Genomic DNA, 17,366 nt, shown 5'->3' with positions numbered 1-17,366 from the left:
GCGCACAATTGGCCCAGCGTCGTCCGGGTTAGGGTTTGGCCGGGTAGGCTGTCATTGTAAATAAGATTTTGTTCTTAACTGACTTGCCTAGCTAAATAATGGTTAAATAAATAAATAAAAAATTAACAACTTTTAGCAAACTACACAATTTGATATTTACATAGCCCAATAAATAGCATGGCATTACAACATAACATCAGAGATATTCACATATTCAATTATCTGTAAGGTCCCTCAGTCGTGCATTACATTTCAAACACAGATTGCCTCACAAAGAAGTATGAGTAAAAACCGACATTGAATACTCTTTTGAGCATGGTGAAGTCATTTGCACTTTGGATGGTGTATCAGTACACACAGTCACTGCAAAGATACAGGTGTCCTTCCTTTTTTTTTACCCCTCCACCACCCCATTTGGAGGACAAATATTGTAGTTTTTCTTTTACCGCTTTTTTGCTAAATATACATACATTTTACCTATACATTTTGCATACACATTTTACATACATGGTACTTTTATATATAACAACCATACATTACTAAACAAACTCTTTAATCCCAACTCTCAGCCACTCACAGCCCATCCCACCTATCACCATAGACCGCCCTTGTTTGGTTTCCATGTGCCATATATTTTTCAATTGTGATGTTTCACAAAACGTTTGAATTTTTCTAATCTAATATTATCCACAGATTGTGAGCTAAAGATGAAAACCTTTCCTACGAGTATTATTATATTATTTATTGATTGGTTATGGCTTTCCAGATCGCCCGACACGGTTATTTGTAAGGTTAATTTTAAGTGCATGTTGTGATTTTTTAACCATTCCTGAAGCTGTGACCAGAAATAAACTACATAGGGGCAATACCAGAATAAGTGATCTATTGATTCTGTCTTTTCGCAACAAAGTCTACAGAGCTGAGATTGTTGTATGGCCCATATATATAGCATTCTGTTGGTAGCAAGAATTTTATATAATAATTTAAATAGAAAAACTCTAAGTGTTGAGTCAAGTGTAGTTTTTTGTACCAGTTCATAAACCATGTGCCATGGAATTGGTACATCGAAAATCTCCTTCCATTTATTTTGCAATCTGTATGGCGCAGCTGTCAACATTTTTCTATTTATGCCAGTTCCTTTCAGCCAATTTGTATCTTTAATATATGGCAAGCAAACAAGTTCCCTACCTTTTCCTTTTTCCACTTGCCTCCTCCATTTTTGTGGAAGTGCTGCAATCAGTTTTAGTTGTAAATTTGGATTGAGCAGATATTCCCATATATTTTCAATAATTGCATAACTCCTCAATTTCTATTCATAATATTCATAATATCAATAATAAATATAATATAATAAATATAATATAATATAATTTAATATATGTTTTTTTACAATTTTCCATAAAGAATGTTTTTTTTATTAATCAATATATTTGAGTTTAACCATAACATTTGTTGTAATATTTGTCCTCTTTTCTGGAGGATAAAACTGAAATTGTAACCAGCTTTGTATGGCTTGTTTAAGAAAGAGCGATACTTTAAACAAAATTTCATTTTCAATGAATCGGAAATGAGAAGTTGTAATCCGTATGAAGGCAAAAAAGCAATTTTTGAACAAAGGATGAGCTTTTCTTAATAATCTACTGGAGAACCATTTTGGGTTTAAGTATAATTTATGTATGAGTGAACCTTTTAGTGAGAGGTTTAAAGCATTAATATTGAATCATTTTAGCCCCCCAAACTCATTCATTATAGAAATAGGCACGTTTAATTTTGTCTGGCTTAGCATTCCAAATAAAATGAAATATTATTTGCTCATATGATTTTAAAAATGAATCATCGAGAGTAGGCAATGCCATTAGTAAGTAAGTAAACTGTGATAGGACCAAAGAGTTAATCAATGTAATTTTTGGTATTTACCTCTCCATGGTTGCAAAATCTTATCTATTTGTGCTAACTTTCTATTGAAATTAATTGTGGTAAGTTCATTTATATTTTTTGAGATGTGAATACCAAGTATGTCTACTTCACCATCCGCCCATTTTATTGGTAAACTACAAGGTAGTGTAAACACTGTATTTTTTAACGATGCAATACGTAACATGGCAATCTTGTCATAATTAGGTTTTAATCCAGAGAGGCTAGAAAAGTGATCAAGATCTTCAATGAGACTATGCAGGGATCCAGATTGCGGACTTAAGAAAAAACTAGAGTCATCAGATGCATACAGTGACACTTTTGTTTTTATCCCCTGGATTTCTAACCCCTTGATGTTCTTTTTGGATCTAATTTTAATAGCTATTATTTCAATGACCATAATAAATAGATATGGAGATAACGGACAGCCTTGTTCTACTCCTCTTAAAAGCTCAATCCTTTCTGAGAAGTAACCATTGTTTACTATTTTACATCTGGGGTTGCTGTACATAACTTTAACCCATTGTATAAGAGATTCACCAAAATTAAAGTATTCCAGGCATTTATATATAATTTCTAATCGTACTTTATCAAACGCCATTTCAAAATCTGCTATGAAGACCAGACCTGGTATCTTCAACGTTTCATAATGTTCAATTGTTTCAAGTAATTGTCGTATATTATCTCCAATATATCGTTCATGTAAAAAACCTGTCTGATCAGGATGAACAATATCTGGTATAACCTTTTTTATTCTATATGCTATGCATTTCGCCAGTATTTTCGCATCACAACATTGAAGTGTTAGAGGGCTCCAGTTTTTTAAATGGACTGGATCTTTATACTTACCACCTGGGTCCTGTTTTAGTAGTAATGAAATTAGACCTTGTTGAGTACCTGAAAGTCTACCATTTGTATAAGAGTAATTAAAACATGCTAATAATGGATCTTTGAGTACATCAAAAAAGGTCTGATATACCTCTACTGGTATACCGTCAAGCCCTGGTGTTTTTCCAGATATTTTTCCTCACAAAGTTCCTATTCTGTAAGTTAGCCTTCACAGCAGTCTTTCTGTAAATTTGTTAATAATAATAATAATACATGTAAAATTATTATTATTATAATTATTATGAAAGAAGTCCTTACAGTTAACATCATTCAGTGGAAATGGAGGAGACTGAAAAGATGTTCAAAATATTTTCAAAGTATAATTTGGTGAATCATGGATAACTCCATCATTTGTAACGAGTTTCTGTAAATTCTTTTTGGTAGAAATTCTGTGTTGAAGATTCAAGACAAATTGTGAATTTTTCCCAATTTTCCATCCAATTCGCTTTATTTTTGTAATACATTACACTTGATCGTTCTTTAATAAGTGCCTCCCTTTCTTTTTGTTTTTCCTCTAACCTAATTTTGTGCCTCTATAGTAGTTTCCGTTACCATCTACCTGCGCTGTTACTTCCTCTATTTCCTTTAATAGTCTAGTCTCTTTTGACCTAAACTACTTTTGTTTTAATGATGAGTATTGTATTGAATGGCCTCTAAGTGTCCCATACAAAAAGTGTCCCATACAATAAGGGGATCTGCTGTACCTATTTTGTACAAAAAAAAGACAATTATGAATTATTTTGTCTTAGTTAAGAACAAATTGTCATCCAATAGGCTTTGATTACATTTCCAATATCCAAGTCCACGTGGAAATTCTGTAAGAGTTATATGGAGGCCAATTAGATGGTGGTCCGATCGCATTCGGTCTCCTATTAACACTTTTTTTTAAACTTTTGATGCCAGCAAGAACGAGACTAGGATGTAATGAAGACGGCTAGCTTGATTAAGCCTCCTCCATGTATATCTCACTAGGTCAGGGTTTTTCAACCTCCATATATCCACTAGTTCTAATGTATCCATGATCTTTGTAATCTCCGGAAGTGCTTGAGGGTGATCGTTTGTAGAATAATTTCCTTTACAATCCATTGAGGTACTTAAAACCGTATTATAATCTCCCACCATAATAATTGATTATTTCGTTGCTTGTGAGCTCAATAGATTATTATATATATTTTCTAAAAAGTGTGGATCATCATTATTTGGCCCATAAAGATTAATTAGCCAGATCTGTTTTTGGTCCAATAGAACATTTAAAATAATCCATCTTCCTTGCGGATCTGTTTGCACAGTTTGCACAATCGGATCAAAATTTGTATTAATTAAATCAAATCAAATCAAATCAAATTTTATTAGTCACATACACATGGTTAGCAGATGTTAATGCGAGTGTAGCGAAATGCTTGTGCTTCTAGTTCCGACAATGCAGTAATAACCAACAGTAATCTAACCTAACAATTCCACACTACTACCTTACACACACACACAAGTGTAAGGGATAAAGAATATGTACATAAAGATATATGGATGAGTGGTGGTACAGAACGGCATGGCAGATGCAGTAGATGGTATAGAGTACGGTATATACATATGAGATGAGTACTGTAGGGTATGTAAACATAAAGTGGCATAGTTTAAAGTGGCTAGTGGTACATGTATTGCATAAAGATGGCAAGATGCAGTAGATGATATAGAGTACAGTATATATACATATGAGATGGGTAATGTAGGGTATGTAAACATTGTATTAAGTGGCATTGCTTAAAGTGGCTAGTGGTACATTTTTACATAATTTCCATCAATTCCCATTTTTAAAGTGGCTGGAGTTGAGTCAGTATGTTGGCAGCGGCCGCTAAATGTTAGTGGTGGCTGTTTAACAGTCTGATGGCCTTGAGATAGAAGCTGTTTTTCAGTCTCTCGGTCCCTGCTTTGATGCACCTGTACTGACCTCGCCTTCTGGATGATAGCGGGGTGAACAGGCAGTGGCTTGGGTGGTTGTTGTCCTTGATGATCTTTATGGCCTTCCTGTGACATCGGGTGGTGTAGGTGTCCTGGAGGGCAGGTAGTTTGCCCCTGGTGATGCGTTCTGCAGACCTCACTACCCTCTGGAGAGCCTTACGGTTGTGGGCGGAGCAGTTGCCGTACCAGGCGGTGATACAGCCCGACAGGATGCTCTCGATTGTGCATCTGTAGAAGTTTGTGAGTGCTTTTGGTGACAAGCCGAATTTCTTCAGCCTCCTGAGGTTGAAGAGGCGCTGCTGCGCCTTCTTCACAACGCTGTCTGTGTGGGTGGACCAGTTCAGTTTGTCCGTGATGTGTACACCGAGGAACTTAAAACTTTCCACCTTCTCCACTACTGACCCGTCGATGTGGATAGGGGGGTGCTCCCTCTGCTGTTTCCTGAAGTCCACAATCATCTCCTTTGTTTTGTTGACGTTGAGTATGAGGTTATTTTCCTGACACCACACTCCGAGGGCCCTCACCTCCTCCCTGTAGGCCGTCTCGTCGTTGTTGGTGATCAAGCCTACCACTGTAGTGTCATCCGCAAACTTGATGATTGAGTTGGAGGCGTGCATGGCCACGCAGTCGTGGGTGAACAGGGAGTACAGGAGAGGGCTCAGAACGCACCCTTGTGGGGCCCCAGTGTTGAGGATCAGCGGGGTGGAGATGTTGTTACCTACCCTCACCACCTGGGGGCGGCCCGTCAGGAAGTCCAGGACCCAGTTGCACAGGGCGGGGTCGAGACCCAGGGTCTCGAGCTTGATGACGAGTTTGGAGGGTACTATGGTGTTAAATGCTGAGCTGTAATCGATGAACAGCATTCTCACATGGGTATTCCTCTTGTCCAGATGGGTTAGGGCAGTGTGCAGTGTGGTTGCGATTGCGTCGTCTGTGGACCTATTGGGTCGGTAAGCAAATTGGAGTGGGTCTAGGGTGTCCGGTAGGGTGGAGGTGATATGGTCCTTGACTAGTCTCTCAAAGCACTTCATGATGACGGAAGTGAGTGCTACGGGGCGGTAGTCGTTTAGCTCAGTTACCTTAGCTTTCTTGGGAACAGGAACAATGGTGGCCCTCTTGAAGCATGTGGGAACAGCAGACTGGGATAAGGATTGATTGAATATGTCCGTAAACACACCAGCCAGCTGGTCTGCGCATGCTCTGAGGACGCGGCTGGGAATGCCGTCTGGGCCTGCAGCCTTGCGAGGGTTAACACGTTTAAATGTTTTACTCACCTCGGCTGCAGTGAAGGAGAGCCCGCAGGTTTTGGTAGGGGGCCGTGTCAGTGGCACTGTATTGTCCTCAAAGCGGGCAAAAAAGTTGTTTAGCCTGTCTGGGAGCAAGACATCCTGGTCCTCGACGGGGCTGGTTTTCTTTTTGTAATCCGTGATTGACTGTAGACCCTGCCACATACCTCTTGTGTCTGAGCTGTTGAATTTCGACTCGATTTTGTCTCTGTACTGAGACTTGGCCTGTTTGATTGCATTAATTAGTATAATCACCCCTTTTGAGTTTCTTTGACCATTACAAAAATATTTTCTCCCTCCCAGTCCTTTTTCCACCCAACCTCATCTATATTTGTAAAATGAGTTTCCTGTAAACAATAGATATTATATTTGTCACGTTCCTGACCTGTTTTCTCTTGTTTTGTATGTCTTTATTGGTCAGGGCGTGAGTGTTGGGTGGGCAGTCTATGTTTTGTATTTCTATGTTGGGTTTTGTGTTCGGCCTGGTATGATTCTCAATTAGAGACAGGTGTGTATCGTTTGTCTCTGATTGAGAGTCATACTAAGGCAGCCAGGGTTTCACTGGTGTTTTGTGGGTGTTTGTTTCCTGTGTCAGCGTTTGGGCCACACAGGACTGTTGCAGGTTAGTCACGTTTGTTGTTTTGTTAAATTTGTAGTGTTTGTTGGTTTGCCATTAAAATCATGAATACCTCCTACTCCGCATCTTGGTCCGATCCATGCTCCTCCTCGTCTGAGGAGGAGAACGACATTGACAGCCGTTACAATATTCTTTCTCTGTCATCCATATATATATTTTTTATGATCTGCTAAGCCATTACAATTATAACTTGCTATACCTATTTCTCCACTTACCATAATGATACTCAAGTTTCAATTATACTTACCACAACCAATGTTTGTAAACTTACCATTAACAAGAATTTAAGCTTTCTGCTGTGACATAGGAGTTTGCTCTCTTCTTCACCACAGGAATCAGCATCACTGGTCATTTTCCGGTCACAACTTGCAGACTTGTTCACGTGTTGCTGTGCGTTTTGTTGCCAACTTTACTTTGCTACCTGACAACTTTACGTTTTTTACTTTTTAATTACCGTTTATATTTTTAGTTTTTCCCTCACTCAACTTTTTTTCATTCAACTTTTCACTTCGGACACTTTATCTGGACATGGTTCGTCAGGACTTCCAACAGCCGAAGCTAAGTAATAAGATTAACACGATGCCTTCTAATTGCAGTCGCTGTACTCATAATATTGTAATGACCTGACAAGATCATAAAGGAACAATTGTCCAGACAGAGGGTTGAGTTTACGAATTGACGGTTTATTAACCCAACTTTACACAGGCTACTGTTTGGCCGTAGCCCACGCCAAATAAATGAAAGATACCCCACAAGCCAACCGTGACCTTCTCTTGTGAAGACCAGATGTAAGAGAGAGAACAATGGCTAAACCTGGTCTTAACTTCCAATGCTCCATCCCCCTGCCCAACCTCCCTCCACGCCACTCCGCCAAACACCAGGATGCCCGGCATCAGAACATTCCAGGTATCACTGTGATTGGCAGAAAGCAGGTTGATTGGCATGTCGGACCCCGCGAACACTGGTAAGTACAACACAACCCACTAATAGCCTACCACATAACACACCGCTGTCTGTGCGGGTCGCTACACAGCCCCCCCCCCACCACAAAGTCCCTCGTCCCCGAAGGAACAAACAAAGTCTCTGAAGCGACCCGGAGGTCTCCTTTGCCTGCGTGGCCGTGATGGTCGCGGAGTGTCCAGATGTGAAACAGGGGGCTCCATCCGTGGCAGGGAGCTGCCTCTCTGGGACCCAGGGGATGAAGGCAGGGACATGGGGGACAAGGAAGCGGGAACAGGGAATACAGTCCGTGGCTCCGGGGAGCCACGCAGTGACACGGAGGGAGACAGGGGGAGTGGGCTGTCTGGAGTCTTGTCTGCGGCACCTGGGGGTGGGTGCCTGGAGAATGTCATTGCCAGAGAGGGTTGTGGGGGTCCCTGGGGTTTGGGAAGCAGAAGCCCCTCTGTATGGGGCTAACCTGTCCCGGTGCAGTGCCACCTTTCTCCCCCTGGGAGGAAGCTGCACCCGGTAAACAACCTCCCCTACCCTCTCCAGGACGCTGCAGGATCCCACCCAGTGACTGTCCAACTTGGGGCATCTGCCTTTTTTCCTTAGGACGCTGTAGACCCAGACCAGCTCCCCAGCCACAAAGTGCCTTCCCCGGGTGTGCACGTCATAGTTCCTTTTCTGCCTCACACCTGCATTCACCAGCTGCTCTCTGGCGAAGGTGTGGGCTGTCTCCAGGCGGGCCTGGAGTCTCCGGGCATACTCCGGCCCCGGGGGAACATGACGGCTATCCAGGGGCCGACCAAACGCCATCTCCGCAGGGGTCCGGATCTCTCTCCCCAGCATGAGGAGGGCAGGCGTGCAGGAGGTTTTGTCTTGGACGGCGGAGTGACATGCCATGAGGAACATAGGCAGGTGCTTATCCCAGTCACGCTGGTGTTTGGCAGAGATGATGGCCAGCTGCTGTAAGCGTTTTGTTGAAGCGCTCCACAAGGCCATCACTTTGAGGATGGAGAGGAGCAGTGCGGGTCTTGTGCATACCCAGCTTCTCACACATGGTGGCGAACAAACTGTACTCAAAGTTTCTGCCTTGATCGCTGTGGATGGACTCCGCAGCTCCAAACCTGCTGAACATCCCCGTTGTCAGGGCGTCGACGATGGTCTCTGCCTCCTGGTCAGGCAGAGCATAGGCCTCGGGCCATTTTGTGAAATAGTCCATGGCCGTGAGCACTCAGCGGTTTCCACTGTCTGTGGTGGGGAACGGCCCAACTACATCCACTCCCACCCTCTCCATGGGAGCCCCCACTGGGAACTGTTGGAGCTCAGCATGAGAGCGGCCTGGGGGGCCCTTTCTCACTGTGCAGTTGTCACAGCGGCGGCAAAAGTCCTCCACATCCCTCTTGTGCTGCCCCCAGTAAAAGCCCTGACGGAGGCGGCGCAGTGTTTCTGTGACCCCAAAGTGTCCAGTCACCACTCCCCCATGAGTACTCTGGAGCACAGCCTCTCGCAATGCTTTTGGGACCACCACCTGCCACCTCTCCTCTCCCGTAGCTGACTCCTTCCATGCCCGCTGTAGCACGCCATCAGCCAGCCGCAGTCGCTCAAACTTTGACCACAACCCTTTGGTTGCGAGTGAGAGCGCTGTCACCTCTTCCCATGGTGGCCTCACCTGCGCCTCTACCCACTGTAGCACTGGCTGTATGTCTGTGTCCCGTCCCTGCTGCTGCCCCCATTCAACCACGTCGACAGTCTGCAGCTCACAGCAGACAGGCCCGCTCGCCCGACACACTGTGGCACAGACCCCCTCCTCTGCACACAGCGCTCTCTCCCGTCCTTCTCTCCGCACAGTGGCGGCAGCCGTCAGCAGTACAGGGCCGACGGGACATGGCGTCGGCGTTGGAGTGGCGTGCTCCTGCCCTGTGCACCACTGTGAAGTCATACGGCTGAAGCTCCTCCAACCAGCGAGCCACTTGCCCCTCTGGCTCTCTGAAAAACATGAGCCACTGGAGAGCAGAGTGGTCAGTCCTTACAGTAAAGGGCAGGCCACCCAGGTAGTACTTGAAGTGTTTGACGGAAGCCACAACAGCCAAGAGCTCCCGCTGGGTGACACAGTTGCGGCGCTCATGTTTGTCAAATGTTTTGCTGAAGTACACCACCACTCTCTCCCCCTCTGGCCCCACCTGGGCCAGCACCACACCCATTCTCACATTGCTCGCGTCTGTGTCCAGGATAAAGGGCAAGGTGAGGTCAGGGGGGGCGAGCACGGGGGCCTCGATCAGTGCACGTTTGAGGGTGTTGAAGGCCTCCTCACACTCCACTGTCCAAGTGAAGGCCTTGTCCTTCGGCAGCAGGTGGTTCAGGGGAGCAGCGACGCTTGAGAAGCCCCGTACAAACCTCCTGTAGTACGAGGCCAGGCCCAGGAAGCTCTTCAGCTGACGCTGGTCGGTGGGGGTGGGCCAGTCTCGGACAGCCCCCACCTTGTCCTCTATGGTGCTGATCCCCTCCTTCCCCACTCGGTGGCCCAAGAAGGACACCTCTGTCCTCATGAAGTGGCACTTCTCGTGGTGGAGCTTCAGACCTGCGGCAGCCACCCGCTCCAGCACATGCCGTAGCGCCACCAGGGCTGACTGGAAGGAGCTGCCATGGGCCAGGATGTCATCGAGGTATACCAGACACTGCTGTCGGGGGATGCCATCCAGCACCCTGTCCATCAAACGCTCAAAAGTAGCTGGAGCGTTGCACAGGCCGAAGCACAGGACCTTGAACTGCCAGTGTCCTCTGTTAGTGGAGAACGCAGTTTTGGCTCTGGCCTCTGGGGAGAGGGGCACCTGCCAGTAGCCACTGCGGAGGTCTAGTGAGGAGAACCAGGAGGACCCCCTAACCAGGTCCAGCAACTCATCGATACGTGGTATGGGGTATGAGTCCTTCCTGGTTACCTCATTCAGCCGCCTGTAGTCCGCACAGAACCTCAGCTTGCCCCCCTTCTTCGGAACCATGACGACTAGCGCCGCCCAGGGGCTGTCTGAGGGCTCGATGAAGTCTGCCCACTGCATCTCCAACACAGCCTTGTCAGCGGGATACGGCGGGGACGCATCTTGATAGGTCGAGCATCACCTGTGTCGATCTCATGCTGCACCAGATGAGTCTGACCCACCCCTTCCTCACTCAGCGCAAAGCTGTCTCTGAATTCAAACTGCCACAACCGTTCCTGCTGCTCGGGGTCAAGACCAACACAGTTCCTCCCCCATATCTCCCTCACTGCAGACAGTGTCCTCTCCTCTCCCATCTGGGGTAGCTGGGCTGGGGGGGGTGCTGCCCGGGCTCACAGAGGGCTGTGTCGTGGAGGTAGCTGGGGGAATGTAACACACAGCCGTAGGTGACAGGGGGGCTGGGGAAAAGTCACACACAGATGTGGGGGAGGGGGGGGCAGCCATGAGTCTCTGCTGCTTTAACTGTGACTGTGCGGAGCTGCACAGTTGTGGGCTCAGTTGTGGGCTCAAAAATAACGAGTAGGTGTGTCCAAACTTTTGACTGGTACTGTATATATATTTTTTTTTTTGATACTTCAATGGGTCTTAAAATTCAAAATCAAATAGCAAAATTATCCTTGGTATGACCTTCCTAAAACAATTCATATAGCTTAGTAGAACCCCCCGACTGTTTAGTGGCAAAAATAAAGGGTGTAAAAAAATAAAATACAAATGTTTCCTGATTTTTCTTATATTGTATCTCTCAGATATAGGATAGATAATTCAGAACAAACTTCCTTTTGATTTTTCAGGGGACTATCTGTTGTTCCATGTAGTGAATCTGTTATTCAATGCGTTTGTAAGGGCTAATAGCGGTAAGGCCAAAAAAATCTTTAAAAAATATATATATATTTCAAGGGGTCTTAAAATTCCAATCAAATTGTAAAATGACCTATTGAAAACAATTCCATATACCTTAGTAGAACCACCCGTGTTTCCTTCCCTGTAGGTAGTGTACTTCACAGCTCCGTTCCCTTTCCTGTAGGTAGTTAGGTAGTAGACTTCACAGCTCTATTCCCTTAATTTGAATTTCTCAACAGTTGTCTTAATGAAGAATCGAAGGAATACTTCAGGATTTTGGCAATGATCATCTTCCCCAAAGTCAGATTAACTTGTGGATACCATTTTATGTCTCCTTGTAAAATATGCAGGAAGTTGGAGGTAGTTTTGTGAGCCAATCCTAACTAGCTTTAGCGCAATGACTGTATGTCTATGGTATCGGCTAGTATTAGTAGATACCATAGACTTCCGGTCATTATGCTAACACTAGTTAGCAATTGCACTAGCGCAAGTTAGCAACTTCCTTCAAAATGTACGCAAAATTAGATGAAGGGCCTCATTGCCAAAATCCCGAAGTATTCATGTAACACCTATCTCTCTCAAGTTAATGTTTTTAATAAAACAATTTCTATTATGATTGATTGGTGACTCGTTAAGTTTATATTTATACTCTTCCCCATTCCTCATGGACATTTTTGTTGGCTTTGGGTTCATTAAGCAAGTTTTCAGATTGTAAGCGAAAAAACAAACTTAAAATGCCACTCCACATTAGGCTGAGGAAGCAGCTGAACAGAGCGATGGGACTTGGGGTCTAAGAAGGCGACTGGGGGGCTGAGTGCAAGCAGCTGGAGGTTGTTTCATTAAGACTGTTCTATTGGTGTAATTTAAGTGGGATTATTAAGGAAGGAATGTGTGGTGGCTAAAGAGCCACAGAGAGATCCATTCAATCATTTTGTGGAGTATTCAAAATTATTATTTATGATAGATGTGTTTTTTTTACTCCAGAAATATGGCTGGAGAGCACATTTTGTAAAAATGGCATGAATTAGATTCCCTCTCAACTTTGTTATTTATCAGACTACTGGTCTACTGTAGTATTTGTCATAGTAGTTGTACTAGGGGTGTTGAATAAATCCAAAAAGAAAACTATTGACAGATGTGATTGGCCAGTTTTGTATACAATTATGTTAAGAATCACATTTCTTCAGGTAAAATGTACTTTAATTAAGGGCTCGATTTAATCCATAAAGCTGAAGTTCAGCTCCATAGTGCTATTGAAATTCTTCAGCGCTACTGATTGAATTGAGCCCTAATAAATGTTGGGAACATTATCTTATTGGACCATATTCAGAAAATAAAAACATTTAGCATACTCAGCTATTGAATCTGCAGCCAATATGAAACTTGTACGATATATCTGGAGCATGTCCTCACTCACTTCACACTTTCCAGTGATGTGAAGAATCAATATTTGAGGAGGAACAGAGACATGGAGCTACACAAAGGGAAAGTTAAGTGCATGTCAGTCAGCACTCCAGTACATTTCCATAGCATGTGTCAGTACATTTCCATAGCATGTGTCAGCACATTTCCATAGCACGTGTCAGTACATTTCCATAGCATGCGTCAGTACATTTCCATAGCTGGTGCCAGTACATTTCCATAGCATGTGTCAGTACATTTCCATAGCTTGTGTCAGTACATTTCCATAGCATGTGTCAGTACATTTCCATAGCACGTGTCAGTACATTTCCATAGCACGCGTCAGTACATTTCCATAGCACGTGTCAGTACATTTCCATAGCATGCGTCAGTACATTTCCATAGCTTGTGTCAGTACATTTCCATAGCTTGTGTCAGTACATTTCCATAGCTTGTGTCAGTACATTTCCATAGCATGTGTCAGTACATTTCCATAGCATGCGTCAGTACATTTCCATAGCATGCGTCAGTACATTTCCATAGCATGCGTCAGTACATTTCCATAGCATGTGTCAGTACATTTCCATAGCATGCGTCAGTACATTTCCATAGCTTGTGCCAGTACATTTCCATAGCATGTGTCAGTACATTTCCATAGCATGTGTCAGTACATTTCCATAGCATGCGTCAGTACATTTCCATAGCATGTGTCAGTACATTTCCATAGCATGCGTCAGTACATTTCCATAGCTTGTGTCAGTACATTTCCATAGCATGTGTCAGTACATTTCCATAGCATGTGTCAGTACATTTCCATAGCTTGTGTCAGTACATTTCCATAGCATGTGTCAGTACATTTCCATAGCTTGTGCCAGTACATTTCCATAGCATGTGTCAGTACATTTCCATAGCATGTGTCAGTACATTTCCATAGCTTGTGTCAGTACATTTCCATAGCTTGTGTCAGTACATTTCCATAGCATGTGTCAGTACATTTCCATAGCATGTGTCAGTACATTTCCATAGCATGTGTCAGTACATTTCCATAGCTGGTGCCAGTACATTTCCATAGCATGTGTCAGTACATTTCCATAGCATGTGTCAGTACATTTCCATAGCTTGTGTCAGTACATTTCCATAGCATGTGTCAGTACATTTCCATAGCTGGTGCCAGTACATTTCCATAGCATGTGTCAGTACATTTCCATAGCATGTGTCAGTACATTTCCATAGCTTGTGTCAGTACATTTCCATAGCATGCGTCAGTACATTTCCATAGCATGCGTCAGTACATTTCCATAGCATGCGTCAGTACATTTCCATAGCTTGTGTCAGTACATTTCCATAGCATGTGTCAGTACATTTCCATAGTATGTGTCAGTACATTTCCATAGTATGTGTCAGTACATTTCCATAGCATGCGTCAGTACATTTCCATAGCATGCGTCAGTACATTTCCATAGCTTGTGTCAGTACATTTCCATAGCATGCGTCAGTACATTTCCATAGCATGCGTCAGTACATTTCCACAGCTTGTGTCAGTACATTTCCATAGCATGTGTCAGTACATTTCCATAGCATGTGTCAGTACATTTCCATAGCATGCGTCAGTACATTTCCACAGCTTGTGTCAGTACATTTCCATAGCATGTGTCAGTACATTTCCATAGCATGTGTCAGTACATTTCCATAGCATGTGTCAGTACATTTCCATAGCATGTGTCAGTACATTTCCATAGCATGTGTCAGTACATTTCCATAGCATGTGTCAGTACATTTCCATAGCATGTGTCAGTACATTTCCATAGCATGTGTCAGTACATTTCCATAGCTTGTGTCAGTACATTTCCATAGCATGCGTCAGTACATTTCCAAAGCTTGTGTCAGTACATTTCCATAGCTTGTGTCAGTACATTTCCATAGCATGTTTCAGTACATTTCCATAGCTTGTGTCAGTACATTTCCATAGCATGTGTCAGTACATTTCCATAGCATGTGTCAGTACATTTCCATAGCTGGTGCCAGTACATTTCCATAGCATGTGTCAGTACATTTCCATAGCATGTGTCAGTACATTTCCATAGCTTGTGTCAGTACATTTCCATAGCATGTGTCAGTACATTTCCATAGCTGGTGCCAGTACATTTCCATAGCATGTGTCAGTACATTTCCATAGCATGTGTCAGTACATTTCCATAGCTTGTCAGTACATTTCCATAGCATGCGTCAGTACATTTCCATAGCATGCGTCAGTACATTTCCATAGCATGCGTCAGTACATTTCCATAGCTTGTGTCAGTACATTTCCATAGCATGTGTCAGTACATTTCCATAGTATGTGTCAGTACATTTCCATAGCATGCGTCAGTACATTTCCATAGCATGCGTCAGTACATTTCCATAGCTTGTGTCAGTACATTTCCATAGCATGCGTCAGTACATTTCCATAGCATGCGTCAGTACATTTCCACAGCTTGTGTCAGTACATTTCCATAGCATGTGTCAGTACATTTCCATAGCATGTGTCAGTACATTTCCATAGCATGCGTCAGTACATTTCCACAGCTTGTGTCAGTACATTTCCATAGCATGTGTCAGTACATTTCCATAGCATGTGTCAGTACATTTCCATAGCATGTGTCAGTACATTTCCATAGCATGTGTCAGTACATTTCCATAGCATGTGTCAGTACATTTCCATAGCATGTGTCAGTACATTTCCATAGCATGTGTCAGTACATTTCCATAGCATGTGTCAGTACATTTCCATAGCTTGTGTCAGTACATTTCCATAGCATGCGTCAGTACATTTCCATAGCTTGTGTCAGTACATTTCCATAGCTTGTGTCAGTACATTTCCATAGCATGTTTCAGTACATTTCCATAGCTTGTGTCAGTACATTTCCATAGCATGTGTCAGTACATTTCCATAGCATGTGTCAGTACATTTCCATAGCTGGTGCCAGTACATTTCCATAGCATGTGTCAGTACATTTCCATAGCATGTGTCAGTACATTTCCATAGCTTGTGTCAGTACATTTCCATAGCATGTGTCAGTACATTTCCATAGCTGGTGCCAGTACATTTCCATAGCATGTGTCAGTACATTTCCATAGCATGTGTCAGTACATTTCCATAGCTTGTGTCAGTACATTTCCATAGCATGCGTCAGTACATTTCCATAGCATGCGTCAGTACATTTCCATAGCATGCGTCAGTACATTTCCATAGCATGCGTCAGTACATTTCCATAGCATGCGTCAGTACATTTCCATAGCTTGTGTCAGTACATTTCCATAGCATGCGTCAGTACATTTCCATAGCATGCGTCAGTACATTTCCATAGCATGCGTCAGTACATTTCCATAGCATGCGTCAGTACATTTCCATAGCTTGTGTCAGTACATTTCCATAGCATGCGTCAGTACATTTCCATAGCATGCGTCAGTACATTTCCATAGCTTGTGTCAGTACATTTCCATAGCTTGTGTCAGTACATTTCCATAGCATGTGTCAGTACATTTCCATAGCATGCGTCAGTACATTTCCACAGCTTGTGTCAGTACATTTCCATAGCATGTGTCAGTACATTTCCATAGCATGTGTCAGTACATTTCCATAGCATGTGTCAGTACATTTCCATAGCATGTGTCAGTACATTTCCATAGCATGTGTCAGTACATTTCCATAGCATGCGTCAGTACATTTCCACAGCTTGTGTCAGTACATTTCCACAGCTTGTGTCAGTACATTTCCATAGCATGTGTCAGTACATTTCCATAGCATGTGTCAGTACATTTCCATAGCATGTGTCAGTACATTTCCATAGCATGTGTCAGTACATTTCCATAGCATGCGTCAGTACATTTCCATAGCACGTGTCAGTACATTTCCATAGCTTGTGTCAGTACATTTCCATAGCTTGTGTCAGTACATTTCCATAGCATGCGTCAGTACATTTCCATAGCACGTGTCAGTACATTTCCATAGCTTGTGTCAGTACATTTCCATAGCACGTGTCAGTACATTTCCATAGCACGTGTCAGTACATTTCCATAGCACGTGTCAGTACATTTCCATAGCTTGTGTCAGTACATTTCCATAGCTTGTGTCAGTACATTTCCATAGCTTGTGTCAGTACATTTCCATAGCTTGTGTCAGTACATTTCCATAGCTTGTGTCAGTACATTTCCATAGCTTGTGTCAGTACATTTCCATAGCTGGTGCCAGTACATTTCCATAGCATGTGTCAGTACATTTCCATAGCATGTGTCAGTACATTTCCATAGCTTGTGTCAGTACATTTCCATAGCATGCGTCAGTACATTTCCATAGCATGCGTCAGTACATTTCCATAGCTTGTGTCAGTACATTTCCATAGCTTGTGTCAGTACATTTCCATAGCATGTGTCAGTACATTTCCATAGTATGTGTCAGTACATTTGCATAGCATGTGTCAGTACATTTCTGTTATTGCATAGTCACATTGTTGACACATCATCACAAAA

This window comes from Salvelinus alpinus, chromosome 35 (assembly GCF_045679555.1).
Source record: "Salvelinus alpinus chromosome 35, SLU_Salpinus.1, whole genome shotgun sequence".
NCBI lineage: Eukaryota > Metazoa > Chordata > Actinopteri > Salmoniformes > Salmonidae > Salvelinus > Salvelinus alpinus.
Note: the sequence above shows the minus strand (reverse complement) of the source record.